We start from the raw sequence: 12,962 nt of genomic DNA on the forward strand, positions 1-12,962 counted from the left end.
TAATAATTTTTGGAAAGGTAGTGGTACAATTTTGTATGCATTTATAGTTTTTTTAATTTCAAAAATATTTTCAGTTTTTTAAATTGTGGGAAAATATGTATAACATAATAACTTTTTTACATGTAATTTTGGTTTTGTAACAAACATTTAGAACTCTCTTTCAATTTTTTTTTAGTGCAAACTACCTGTCTACTCTACCATCACTTTTTTTTCTCTCTCTCTTTCTAACTTACTTATCTGTCTGACCAGGGCAAGGTGTGAGCTCAGGACTCTCCCAGCAAAAACTTAAAGGGTTAGCTACTTGATGAAAAAGAGAAAAAGTATATCAAATAATACAATATTCTGAATTGAGATGTCTGGTTGGTAGATTATAAGTATTATACATTTTTCCTTGAGAGTGGTCACTTTTGTTTCATGTCATTGATGCTGGAGAACTGGTTTCAAACAAGACCAGAATGGGTTGCACAATTTCAACAGCAGTCCACTGGGATTTTGATTGGAATTGTGCTGAACCTATAGATCGATTTATGGAGAATTGTCATCCTGACAATATTAAGTTTGCAATTCATGAACATTATTTAGGTCTTCTTTAATTGCTACCAGTAATGTTTTAGGATTTTTCAGTGTATTGCATGCATTTAAATTTATCTCTAAATATTTTAGAATTCTGTTGCTATTGTAAATGATAAATTTTTAATTTAATCTTTTTATTGTAACATAGTTGATTGTATGTATCTGTGGGCTACAGAGTTGAATATCAATACCTGTGTGCAATATGTGATGCTCAAATCAGGATAGTTAGTATATTTGACATTATACAATGTAACCATTTTTCATGGCACTTTACCAATTCCTCCCTCATCCCCCTGCACCTCCCCTTTTCCCAGCTCTGGTAACCCCAGTTCTGTTCTCTCCTTTTGAAAGTTCAATGTATTATTGTGATTATTGTATTTTTAAAAATTTTTGTTTATTTTTTTAGCTCCCACTTATGAGTGAAGACAGGTGGTATTTCCCTTTCTGTGTCTGGCTTATTTCACTTAAAATGATTTTCTCTAAGTACATTCATGTTGCTGTGAATGGCAGAATTTCATTCTCTTTTTTTGGTAGAGTAGTATCCCATTGTGTATATACATTTTCCTTATCCATTCTTCCATCAATGGACATTTAGGTTGGTTCCAAATGTTGGCTATTGTAAATAGATCTGTGATAAACATGGGGTGCAGGTATCCCTTTGACATGATGATTTCCACTCCTTTGGGTATATACCCAGCAGTGGAATTGCTGGATCTTATGGCAGTTCTATCTGCAGTTGTTTGAAGAACCTCCATACCATTTTCCATAATTGCTGCACCAATTGACAGTCCCACCAACAGTTAAGGAGGGTTCCTCTTTCTCTGCATCCTTGCCAGCATGTTATTCTTTGTCTTTTTGATAATGGCCAGTCTAACTGGGGTAATATGATATCGCAGAGTGGTTTTGATCAGCACTTCTCTGATGCTGAGTTATGTTGAGCATTTCTGTCATGTGTTTGTTGGCCATTTATATATCTTCCTTTGAGAAATGCCAGTTCAGCTCCTTTGCCCATTTTTTAATCAGGTCATTTGTTTTTTTACTGTTAAGTTGCTTGAGTTCCTTGTATATTCTGGATATTAATCCTTTGTCAGATGTATAGTTTGCAAATATTTTCTCCACTCTTAGATTGTCTATTTGCTCTGTTAATTGTTTCTTTTGCTGCGCAGAAGCTTTTTACCTTCGTATAATCCCATTTAATTTTCCTTTTGTTGCCTGTGCTTTGGGGGTCATATTCATAAAGTCTTTGCCCAGTCCTACTTCCTGAAGTGTTTCCCCTATGTTTTCTTTTAGGAGTTTTATAATTTTATGTCTTATATTTAAGTCTTTAATCCATTTTGAGTTGATAATAGTATATGGCAAGAGGTATGGGCCTAGTTTCATTCTTCTACATATGGATGTCCAGTTTTCCCAGAACCATTTATTGAGAAGGCAGTCTTTTCCCCAGTGTATGTTTTGCCTTTGTTAAAGGTCAGTTGGCTGTAAGTTTGTGGATTGATTCCTGGGTTCTCTATTCTGCTCCATTGGTCCAAGTGACTGTTTTTATGCCCATGTCATGCTGTTTTGCTTACTATAGCTTTGTAGTATAATTTGAAGTCAGGTAGTGTTATGCCTCCAGCTTTATATTTTTTGCTCATTGTTGCTTTGGCTATTCATGGTCTTTTGTTGTTCCATACAAATGTTAAGATTGTTTTTTCTATTTCTGTGAAGAATGTCATAGGTATTTTGATGGGGATTGCATTGAATCTGTAGATCACTTTGGGTTGTATAGATATTTTCATGATTTACAAATCATTGTAGAAATCTTTCACCTCCTTGGTTAAGTTTATTCCTAGGTTTTGTTTTTTTTTTTTTTTTGGTCTGTAGATCACTTTGGGTTGTATAGATATTTTCATGATTTACAAATCATTGTAGAAATCTTTCACCTCCTTGGTTAAGTTTATTCCTAGGTATTTTTTTTTTTTTTTTGGTGACTATTGTAGATGGGCTAGCTTTTTTGATTTCTTTTTCTGCTAGTTTGTTGTTGGGAGTATAAAAATGCTACTGATTTTTGTGTGTTGATTTTGAATTCTGCAACTTTACTGAAATCATTTATCAACACTAAGAGTTTTGGTTTGTTTGTTTGGTTGGGTTTTTTGGTAGTCTTTAGGCTTTTCTATATGTAGGATCATGTCATCTGTAAACAGGGATGATGTGACTTCATTTTTTCCAATCTGGATGCCCTTTATTTCTTTCTCTTGCTTTATTGCTCTGGCTAGTGCTTCCAACACTATGTTAAATAGGAGTGGTGAGAGTGGGCATCTTTGTCTTATTCCTGTTCTTAAAGGCAAAGCTTTCATCTTTTCTCCATTCAGGATGATATAGGTGGGCGGTTTGTTGGATATGGCTTTTACTGTTATTTAATTTTCAGATTGTTTGTTGTTAGTATATAGAAATACAACTGACTTGTGAATATTTACCTTATATTCTGTGACTTGCTAAGTTCGTTTATTAGTTTTAGTAGTTTCTTGTAGATTCTTTTGGAATTTTTTACATATATTATCTCATTTACAAATAAAGTGCTATTTCTTCCTTTTCAATCTCTGTGCTTTTTGTTTCATTTTCTTGCCTTATAGCAAAGATAAGAACCTCTAGCCCAATATTGAATAGAAGTGATGAAAGAAGACATCCTTGCTTTGTTTCCAGTCTTAGGGGGAGAGCATTTGTTCTTTCACTATTAAGTATTCTTTTAGCTATACATTTTTGCTGGTGCCTTTTATCAGTTTGAGGAAGTTTTCTTCTATTTCTGGGTTGCTGAGAGTTTTAATCTTGAATAAATGCTTTTTCTGCATATATTGAGATATATGGTTTCTTCTTTATTCAGTTAATGTGGTGAATTACTTTGATTGTTTTTTCAAATATTAAGCCAGTCTTGCCTTACTGGGATAAACCTCACTTAGTTATGATGCATTGTGCTTTTTATAAAACGATAGATTTCATACATTCTTAAGGATTTTTGCATGTATGTTCCACTTCTCTGTTTTTGAGCTCTGATTTTTCTCTTTATCTCTTGATCTACTGGAGTATATCTTCTAATGTTTTTAATGTATATGTTTTAATACAATACTTCATTTGTGGAATCTAAAAAAATGTTGGTATTATAGAGGCAGAGAGTAGAAACAGGGAGAGGTTGGCTAATGTCTACAAAATTCAATTAGATAGGAGGAATATATTCTGAAGTTCTATTGCACAGAAGGATGAATATGGTTAACAGTTAAGTTTTGTATACTACATAATTGCTAGAGGAGAGGCTTTTGAATGTTTTTGCCACAATGATAAATGCAAGAGATGATTGATACATTAACTACCCTAACCGGGTTATTATACAAAATATATATGTATCAAAACATCAAATTCTTCCTCATAAGTATGTATAATTACAGCTTGTCAATTAAAATTAGAACTAAATTAAAAAATTTGAAAATAAAAAAGCCAATAATACTATTAACAGATATAAAGCAAATTCTTCCCCATACGTATGTATAATTACAGTGTGTTAATTAAAATTAAAAATAAATTAAAAAAATATAAAAACCCATATAACTATTTCCAGGTATAAAGGTAAGCAATAATTCAATGATATATCCAGTCGGCATTCATATATGAAGATATGTATTCTCTCTACATAAATGTGTGTATGTTATACACACTTATTTTTACTTTGCTTTTTTCACCTAACAGTATATCCTGAAGATTACTCTATAGAGATATAGATGTATTTCTCATTCTTTTTAAACAAATGCATGGTACTTAATTGTATGCATGTGTCATAATTTATTCAACTAGTCCCCTACTGATGGAAATGTTAAGTTGTTTCCAGTCTTTTGCTATTGCAAATGATACTGCAGTGAATAGCAGGTATCATTTTGTGGATTAGGCAGTACAGATGCTGTTGGAAAAATGGAACAATTTGGTCAGACTCCCCTTGCCTCGGAGCCAGTTCAGGGCAGTTCGGTAAACATTGTGTGGGTGGAGTGAATGCGCCTGCATGGCGCTGCTTTGGCTGGTGTTTACTGCCTAGGGTGCCCACCCTGCATGGCCATGTTTTTCCAGACCTGCAGCTTCAAAGGACGGTGTGGCCGATTACCTAGCTCATAGACCTGCATGAAGGGGTCTGGTGACCCAGCCTGGTGTGGAGGGGTCTGATGACCCAGCCTGGCATGTGAAGGGTTTGTGACCCAGTCTGTGAATGGGCTTGAGGGATCTGGGAGCTCCAGACCCAGCCGTAGCTCAACTGTCAGCCCAGTTGGTGCAGGATTACCGGCAGGTAAAAGAGCCATGACAACTAGTGTGGTCACCTAGCTTTACAATTGGCATCAGGAACAGGCTTAAGAGCTAGACAATTGGTGCTGTGAGGATTCCAGACCTTAGCCGTAGCTTAGCAGTAGCCAGATAAATTGGCATAGTCAGCAGGCTTATGCCACATTTGGCATAGCCTGTGACAGGGCTCTGAGCAGATACAGGAGCCAAAAGCCCTTGGAAGAAGGAGGAAATGTGGCTACTTATGAATATGCTGTGCCCTATGGCCACCTTCCTGTTGACCAGGACCTGGTTGCTGCACACTGTACTGCAAGGCAGCATAGACCAGGTACTATGGCAGAAAACCCCTTGGGAGGGAGAGGAAATGTGGCTGTCTTTGAGCATGTGGTGCCTGGTGTCCACTTTTCTGCTGACTGGTGCCTGGCCTTTGCTCACTCTGCTGCAAATTGATTGAGAGCTGAAGCGGAAAGCAGGGTTGTTGGCAGATGATGCACAGCTACTGTCAGATTCGTGGCAGGAAGCAGAGTCATTGGAAGCATGGATAAATGTCCTGGAGGATGATGCATGGCGACTGGCCACTTCTGCCCCTCACACCAAGGAAGATGACCAACCCAATGGTGAGTTCGGGGAAACTGTGCATCTCCAGGCATGACCTGTTGTGCATGAGAAATTGAGGCACGAGCAGCCTATGGGACTGGACAGACAACCAGTGGGCAATCCACAGGCAACCCAGGTCACTACCTATGTCCTGTATACCCAGATTGAAATGGTTGACTTGGGGAGACAGTTCAGGAAGAAACATGGGGAGACCCTGGCTGCTTGGCTGTTGTAGTTATGGGACCTAGGGGTGGATAGTGTAATGTGCTCTGGTGAGGAGGTGGAGAAATTGGCCTCCATCACCATGCACCCATCCCTGAGGCAACGGCTGCAAAATAGCTACAGATATACACCCGGGCGAGGTAATCACTACTTGATGGACTGGGTGAATACAGCTGCCTGAACTGTGTGGGCAAATGCTGGAGAACTGCCCAAGATTGTTAGTAAATGGCAAACATATGCTGAGCTGGTCCAAATCATTCGAGAGCTGGGGATGCGGCAGTCCATGTTTAATGTGAGCACTCGTGGCCCAGACAATGAGAACTTTACAGGCAACACGAGAGACATAGTGCTGCGAAATGCCCCATCAATGTCCTTTGGGTCACTGATGGCCATAATGGCCCCATATATTGGTCATCCTATACATGAGGTAACGACCATGATAGCCAGCTTGGGTGAAGTAGAGGATAGCAGACAAGCAAAAGGGGTCTGAAAGGTGGCTAAGACCAAACCCCCAAGGAATACTTGGGATTTTATCCCAAAGGGACCGAGCAAGACTAGCTGTAAGCAGATGTGGCTTGACTTGCTTGCAGCAGGGGTTGATAAAAAGAAAATTGACCAGCAGCCAAATGCGGTCCTGTTTGCCTTGTGGCAGCAATTGCTCCCTGAACAGCATTTCACCAAGTGTCAGGAAACAGGTAGCAAGGTAGCTCAGTGGATTTAAAGGACTTTTTGGTTGCTCCCAAGGAGGCAGATGAACTGTTCCATTCTGATTAGGGAACAGGCCAAGGTACTCGTCTTTTGGGGGCAGTTGAGGACCAGAGGCCTCATGTTGAATTGGCAATATATTGGTCGAGGATGAACATGCAGCATGTTTTGGCATTGGTGGATACAGATGCAGAATGTAGCCTGATATATGGCAATCCAGATAAGTTTCCAGGGGCCACAGTTTGTATAGATGGCAATGGAGGATGTACTACTGAGGTCAAAGCTGTGTCATTGCCATTGGGCATAGTAAGATTACCTCCTCATGTATATACTGTATATGTATCTCCTGTAGCTGAATACATATTGGGTATGGATGTACTTTATGGTTTGCACCTGCAAACAATAGTTGGAGAGTTTCGGCTGTGAATATGGACAGTAAAGCCTGTGTTATGAGGATATGCTAGACATGACCCACAGGTGTTACCCAAGCCAAGACGTGTAGTTAATGTAAAGCAGTATCACCTACCAGGAGGACATGCAGAGATAAGTGCTACTATATTGGAATTAGAGAAAATTGGCATTATTTGTCCAGCTCAGAGCCCATTTAATGCTCTGATATGGCCAGTGAAAAAGCCTGATGGTACCTGGGGAATGACTATAGATTATTGAGAACTGAGCAAAGTAGTGCCTCCTTTGCATGCAGCTGTGCCTTCAGTTCATGACTTGATAGATCAGCTGATGACTCAGCTGGGGACTTATCATTATGTATTGGACTTTGCAAATGCTTTTTTCTCCATTCCAATCTCAGCTGATAGCCAAGATCAGTTTGCATTCATGTGGGAAGGAAGACAGTGGACCTTTCAAGTATTGCCCCAAGGTTATCTGCATAGCCCAACCATTGGTCATAGTTTGGTGGCTGGGGACCTAGCCAAGTGGACTAGGCTCAGAACAGTTACAGTGTTTCACTACATTGATGACGTGTCACTAACCTCTGATTCTCTTGCAGATTTAACCCAGGCAACTCCAACGTTGCTAAGTCATTTGGAACAATGTGGGTGGGCTGTGAACACAGCCAAAGTGCAAGCACCGGGGCTGTCAGTCAAATTCCTGGGAGTGGTCTGGTTGGGTAAGATGAGGGTCATCCCAGAAGCTATTATAGATAAGATACAGGCATACTCTTGATTCACAATGGTAGCTCAGCTACAGATGTATTTGGGACTTTTGGGGTACTGGAGAGCTTTTGTACCCCATATGGCCCAAATGGCACACCCACTATATGCATTGACAAAGAAAGGAGCCCTCTGGGATTGGACTGAGGAAGTAGAACAAGCCTATTGGGCTACAAAAAGGCCAATACAGCAAGTACAAGCTTTACAAGTGGCCGACCCCAGTAAGCTGTTTGAGTTAGATGTACATATAACCCAGGAGGGGTTAGGATGCGGTTTATGGCAGAGACAAGACTGATTCCACATACCTGCAGGATTCTGGTCTCGCTCTGGAAGGGCACTGAAGTGCGCTACACCCCAATAGAAAAGCAGGTAGCAGCTGTGTATTCTGCCTTGATAGCCATTGAATTTATCACGGGAACTGCCAAGTCCTAGTAAGAATGACATACCCCATAATAGGTTGGCTGCGCACATGGGCAACCAACCCTAAAATGGGTGTTGCTACTCCCACTCTGTCTAAATGGGGAGCATATATAGAACAAAGGAGCACTGTGTCAATGAGTCCTCTGTCCAAAGAGTTGCAAACTGTGCTAGGCCCAGTAGAGGTTGTGGAGGAAACTTTGACACAACCGTTACCCATGGAGGTGGAGGCTATACCTTTCCATGAGGGACAGGGACCTATCACAGAGCATGCTTGGTATACAGATGGCTCTAGCATGGGACCCTCAGCATTGTGGACAGTGGTTGCTGTCCAGCCCTTAACAGATAACATGTGGTATGAAAATGGTACAAGGCAAAGCAGTCAAGCGGCTGAATTGAGAGCAGTATGGATGGTGATAAAGAATGAGCCTGGGCCATTAACCATCTGTACTGACAGCTGGGCTGTGTAGAAAGGTTTAACCCTTTGGATTTCTACTTAGAAGTATCAATGGTGGATGGTAGGCCACCGTCCCTTGTGGGGACAAGCCATGTGGCAAGAGTTATGGGAATTGGGGCATGAGAAAGAAGTAACTCTTTTCCATGTCACAGGACACTTCCCCTTAGCCAGTCCAGGAGATGATGAAGCTGATGCCTTAGCTAAGGTAAGATGCCTGGAGAGAGCCCCAGCTACTGATGTAGCCCAGTAATTGCATTGATGAATGCAGCATGCTGGCAGTAAAACCATGTGGGTGGCGGCTCAAAGATGGGCCCTTCCTATAAAATGGGAAGATGTAGTGAATGCCTGTTGTACTTGTCCAGTATGTGCTCAAGACAGTCCACACTCCCAGTGGGTGCCCCATACAGATGGGCAAATAACTTGAGGAAGGGTGCCCCTGTCTCAATGGCAAGTGGACTTTTTCAGAGCACTGCCAAGGTCAGAGAATTTCAGATACATCTTCACAGCTGTTGATACAGTTACTGGTCTAATGTTTGTATGGTTTTGTAAGGCCCCAGACCAGGTTAAACACTGTGAAGGCATTGAATAGCCTTACAGCCATGTATGGCCGACCTACAGTTATAGAAAGTGATAATGGAACCCACTTTACTGGACATGGGGTTCAGAGGTGGGCCTCCCAGTTGTCCATTCAGTGGAAGTTACATGTGCCATATCATCCCCAGGCAGCAGGAATGATTGAACAGTACAATGGCCTTTTAAAAAAGGGACTAAGGCTATCTGCCCAACCCCCATCCCTGAAGGGGTGGGCATGGTGATTATGGCCAACAGTCAGAATTCTAAATGAGAGACACCGCAAGGGTGGACCCTCTCCAGTGGAAGCTCTGTTGCATAGGGCTGCAGCACCTATAGAGCTGCAAATCACTACTAAAGATAAGCTTTTGAAGCCAGGATATGTCAAGAATGGAAATATTCTCTTACCAGCCCCAACCTGTTTGCAACAGGGACAGAGAGTACAATGGGAATGGCCTTGGAGAATAAAGGCCCCCCATATATGCTGGGTAGGTTTAATAGGGCCTTGGGGAAAAGGATTAGAGGAAGGCCTGCAAGTTTCACCTTGGGTGATAAGTTCCTGGCCTCTTCCAGTAAAGGTGACATGGCCTGGAACAGATGAGCACTCTATTCCAAAGGGCACATTTGTATTAACATTATGGCCAATTATGAGTTCCCCTATACTGTTACATGTAGAACCTACAGATCCAACAGTGTTAGCAGATAAAGTGTGATATCATAAACCAGGTAAGATACCTATTCCTGCAACTGTCCTTTCTCAGGATGGCAAACTGGCATGTATCTTGCCAGAGGGGTGAGAACTTCCTCTACTGGTACCAATAACTCTTTGTCTTTGTGCCCAATGTTCTGGCTGCAGGCATTGCACCAGAGTCACGTGATCAACGTGTCAGCCTCCTGAATATGTCTTGAACTGCCCATCGGTATGACTGCAGGATTTGCATGGAGGATCACACCAGTGGTGACTACTAACTGGATATATGCCGCTAACAGTTAAAAGGACAGACCTGCAAGCCTTAAGGCATACTGAATGGACAATAGGTTATTTAAATGTAAGAGTCATTTATCCTCCCTAAGGGAACATTGCAGAAGATTCTGAACACGTAAATTAGATTGTACTGCGAGGGACCCTGAAGGGATGGATTGTTGGGAAAATGGAACAATTTGGTCAGGCTCCCCTTGCCTTGGAGCTGGTTCAGGGCAGTTTGGTAAACATTGTGTGGGTGGAGTGAGTGCGCCTGTACCGTGCTGCTTTGGCTGGTGTTTACTGCCTCCGGCACCTGCTCTGCATGGCCATATTTTTCCAGACATGCAGCTTCCAAGGACTGTGCGGCAGGTTAGCTAGCTTATAGACCTGCGTGGAGGGGTCTGGTGACCCAGCCTGGCATGTGAAGGGTATGTGACCCAGTCTGTGAGTGGGCTTGAGGTGTCTGGGAGCTCCAGACCTAGCTCTAGCTCAACCATCGGCCCACCTGGTGCAGGATTACTGGCAGGTAAAAGAGCCGCACCCACTAGCGTGGTCACCTAGCTTTACAATTGGCATCAGGAACAGGCTTAAGAGCTAGACAATTGGTGCTATGAGGATTCCAGGCCTTAGCTGTAGCATAGCAGTAGCCAGACAGATGCTCCTCGGCTTACCAGTTGGCATCAGGAACAGGCTTAAGAGCTAGACAATTGGTGCTGTGAGGATTCCAGGCCTTAGCTGTAGCATAGCAGTAGCCAGACAGATGCTCCTCGGCTTACCATGGTGTTATGTCCTGATAAGCCCACTGTGAGGTTGAAAAATTGTAAGTCAAACTATCGTAAGTCAGGGACCATCTGTGTGTATTTGGAATAGATTCTTAGAAATGGGATTTCTGGGTCAAAGTGCAGATGCATATGTAATTTTGCTACATGTTCCCAAATTCCCCTCTAAAGGGGTTGTGTCATTTTGCATTCCCATCATCAATGTGTGAGAGTACCTATTTGCAGACAGAATTGCCAATAGTATGTGTTGTCATCCTTTGCAATTTTTGCCAATCTGATAAATGAGAAATGGTATTTCAGTATTATTTTAATTTGTATTTTCCTTATTGTGAGTGAGGTTGAACATCTTTTCACATCATTAAGAACCATTTGAATTTCTTATTCTGGAATTTTCTATTCATATTCCTGGTCTATTTTTCTATAAGGGTATTGGCTTTTTTTCTTTTCTATGTTTAGAAGCTCTTTATATATGGGGATATCAGCCCTGTGCCCTGATGTAAATAATAAAAGTATTTTCCTAGTTTGTCATTTGTCTTTTTACTTTGCTAATGGTATTTTTGATATGCAAAACTTTTTATTCTTCTCTTTAGGTAATTGATATCTTTCCCTTATTCTTTGTGGATTTTTTTAGAAAATAAATTTTATTGTGTGTATTTGAGGTTTACAACATTATGTTATGGGACACATATAGATGATAAAATGGTTACAGTGGTGAAACAGATTAACATATCTGTCATCTCGCATAGTTAACTTTTTTTTGGTGACAAGAGCAGTTAAAATCTACTTATTTAACAAAAATCCCTAAAACAGTACACTTTTATGAACTTCAGTCCTCATGCTGTAGATCTCTAGATTGTTTATCTTACATATCTGGTATTTATGTAGACTTTGACTTACATCTCCTAATTTCCTTCCCACACTCACCCATGATAAATATATTTCAAATATAAGTGAGATCATGCAATATTTTTCTTTCTGTGTCTGGTTTATTTCACTTAGCATAATGTCCTCCAGGTCCACCCATGTTGTGGCAAATGGCAGAATTTCCTTCTTTTTTAAGGCTGAATAATATTCCATTGTATATATGTTCCATATTTTCTTTATCCATTTGTTCACCATTGGTCATTTAGGTTGTTTCCATATCTTGGCTATTGTGCCTATTGCTGTAATAAACATGGGAGTACAGATACCTTTACAAGGTGATGATTTCATCTCCTTTGGGTATAAGCTCAGAAAGGGATTGCTGGGTGATGTGCTGGTTCTATTTTTAATTTTTTAGGAACCTCCATACTGTTTCCATAATGGTTGTACTAATCTACATTTCCACCAACAGTATACTAGGGGTCCCTTTTCTCCACACCCTCACCAACATTTACTATCTCTTGTATTTTTTTTTGTCTTTTTTCGTGTCCGGCAACGGATCGCAACCCTCAGTGTAGCCCCCGCACCGGACCGGGACCAGCAACGGGATCGCAACCCTCAGCGCTGACCCCGCGCCTCGCTCAGCCAGCGAGCGGGAACCGGTCTGCACGTGGGACCCGAACCCTCAGCCCCCACACCGGACCGGGACCAGCAACGGGATCGCAACCCTCAGCGCTGCCCCCGCGCCTCGCTCAGCCAGCGAGCGGGAACCGGTCTGCACGTGGGACCCGAACCCTCAGCGGGAGCGCCGCTGCGCTTCCCAAGCGGCGCACTACAGCAGTGCGCCACCGGGCCGGCCCTATCTCTTGTATTTTTGATAATCGCCATGCTTACAGGTGTGAAGAGATATGCTTGTAGTAGCTTTGATTTGCATATCCCTTATGATTAGTGATGTTGAGCACCTTTTCATATACCTGTTGGCCATTTATATGTCTTCTTTAGAGAAATGTCTGTTCAGGTTCTTTGCTCATTTTTTAGTCAGATTATTTGTTTTTCTGCTATTGAGTTGTAGTAGTTCTTCATAAATTTTGGATATTAACCCCTTATCAGATATGTGGTTTGCAATTATCTTTTTCCCAGTCCATAGGTTGCCTTTTCATTTTGTTGATTGTTTCCTTTGCTGTGCAGAAGATTTTTAGTTTCATGTTGTTCCATTTATTTATTTTTGCTTTTGTAGCCTGAGTTTTTGGTGTGATATCAAAAAATCATTGCCAAGGTCAATGTTGAGGAGCTTTTCCCCTTATGTTCTCTTTCTAGGAGTTTTATGGTCTCAGATCTTACATTTAGGTCTT

This window comes from Galeopterus variegatus, unplaced genomic scaffold, assembly GCF_000696425.1.
Source record: "Galeopterus variegatus unplaced genomic scaffold, G_variegatus-3.0.2 Scaffold7069, whole genome shotgun sequence".
Taxonomy (NCBI): domain Eukaryota; kingdom Metazoa; phylum Chordata; class Mammalia; order Dermoptera; family Cynocephalidae; genus Galeopterus; species Galeopterus variegatus.